We start from the raw sequence: 2,097 nt of genomic DNA on the forward strand, positions 1-2,097 counted from the left end.
CTTTACAGCATGAAGTTATTTGAGAAGGGTAGATAAGGCTATCCTGCTAAAAGTACCTTCATGTCTGAATGTCAAACATCTGTTTTGTTAGTTTGTTGAAACTTCAGGACAAAAGTTAAGTTGGTGTTTCTTCAAAGCATCTTGCATGATAAAATGTATTTTACTTCAACAGAGGCACTACGGACAATCCAGAAAAGTACAGAAATGATGCATGTACTTATCACAGAGAAAGCCTCTGATATGCCAAGACATCAAGGCAGTTGGGACACGAACTTTTTCCAAAAGATTTATTCAACTTTACAAAAACATTCTGGTTTTACTTTTAACTTCTTGCAGGTTCGAATGTGTCAGGAGAATTGTCATCTAAATGCCATGGTCCAGAATAGTTTCAGGATATTTTGGTTGCTTTCATACCCAGTGTTATGGTTTGAGAAACCCACAACAATTTATTGTCATTTAGACAATTTTTCTATCACCTGATGACCTCTCCCCACCAGGGAAGGGGAATCAGGGAAAAAAACCAAGGAAACATGAGGGCTGAAATATAAATAATTTAATAGGATAAAACTAAATAATGAGCATTAATAACACTAAAGAACCAATATTGATCCTGATACCAATATAAAATATACAAGGATTATACTCAGCCCATTCATATCAGTAGAAAGCTGTGCACTGCCAGCAGTGGACAGCAAATGTCAGACGCTGTGAGCTCTGCAGCTTCGGGAGCAAGGGAAGGGGGGCTCAGGGGTCCAGCACTGAGGCAAGAAGTTCTCTGGACCGCCACCATCAAGGAAGAGAGAGCACTACACAGCAAACTTTTAAATTTATATTCAATGTGAGGTTCACGGTATGAAATAACCTTGCTGGCCAGCTTGGGTCAAGTACCTGGGTCTCACTCCTCCTCATACTGGCACTTGGCAGGGGTTGAAAACACTGAGACCTTGAATACCACATAGCATAGCTGGCTATAAAGTAAATATTTTTACAAATTCAGAGACAAGAGTATTCTAAAAGTGCACTTTTCCCAAGCATTAGAATTAGTCCTGTGGTGCTCAAACCAGCTCGTAATAGACTACGTTGGCCTAAAACAATACACAGCAAGAAGTTTTGGCGAGTACTCAAAACTATGTGCTGTCATTAACAGTGCGTGTTACATCTCCCTGATCCCAGCTTGCGTCAAGCGACACTTCGCTTGCTCTTCAGCGCTACTGGATGAGAATAAATTAGTACACCACTAGCGATTTCTGTCTTTTTATCTCCCCTCTGTCTGGAAGGGGGTGTCAGGAGGGCGGCACGAGGAGGGGAATGTCGCTGACCCCTGGGTGGGAGGGCTGTGCTGGTGGGACCACCCCCCTCCTCGGTGGGGCCCGCCTCCTCCCCGCTGCAGGGGCTCTGCCAGCGCCTCACTCCCCGCCCCACGGGCAACGGTGGACCCAGGAGAGCTTCCCCCAAATTCCAAGCGGGTCGGCCGGTAGCCCGGTAGCAGAAACGTCGCCGTGTCCTGAAGGTCAGACAAGCCTTCCCCTCAGGGCTCAATTCCCCCCCCACCCCGCAGCCTCCCTGCCTCACCCCGCCCACCTCTTCCCTCCTGCGAGGAGAAGAGCAGCCAGTGCACCTCTCGGTGTGGGCCGAGGCGGGGATGTCAGCCCCGGTAGGGACGCGCCTCAGCCCGTTTGGTGGCCGGTGGCCTCCCCCGCTGGTCGCCGTGAGGCGAGGAGCGGGAAACACCTCAGCCGCGCGCCGCCAGGGGGCGACGGGGCGGCCGGGCCGGCGCGCGGGGGGGGCGTGGCTTCCCCGTCAAGCCCCACCCCACCGAGGAGCGCTCCCCCTTCTCATTGGCCGGGCGCCGCAGGGGCCGTCGGGAAGGTGTCGGTGGCGGCGGGTAGAAGGGGCGCGCGAGGCGGCGGGCAGTGGTGGCGGGTCGGGCTGTGTGGCGGGCGCCATGAAGGAGATGTGCGGGTGAGGCGGCCCTGCTCCCTCATTCCCATTCCCCCTCCCCTCCTGGAGGGCCTTTCCCCGCCGCTAGTCCCGTGAGGGGCCCGGTGGGGAGAGCGGCTGCGGCTCCTGAGGGGTTTGAGGGGGGGAGCCTGCCTT

The 2,097-nt window shown here is 53.3% G+C and overlaps 1 protein-coding gene across 2 annotated transcripts in view; it reads left to right on the forward strand.

Moving 5' to 3' along the window:
- The first annotated feature begins 1,390 nt into the window (after positions 1 to 1,390).
- Positions 1,391 to 2,097, forward strand: part of PAPOLG (poly(A) polymerase gamma) — a 19,532-nt gene continuing 18,825 nt past the window's right edge. For both annotated transcript variants that reach the window (XM_014966370.1, XM_014966369.1), the window contains exon 1: positions 1,391 to 1,510. The gene's annotated coding sequence lies outside the window, so the exon portion shown is untranslated. The remainder of the gene's footprint in view (positions 1,511 to 2,097) is intronic.

The sequence above is a fragment of the Calidris pugnax genome, unplaced genomic scaffold (assembly GCF_001431845.1).
Source record: "Calidris pugnax isolate Ruff unplaced genomic scaffold, ASM143184v1 scaffold31, whole genome shotgun sequence".
Classification (NCBI taxonomy): domain Eukaryota; kingdom Metazoa; phylum Chordata; class Aves; order Charadriiformes; family Scolopacidae; genus Calidris; species Calidris pugnax.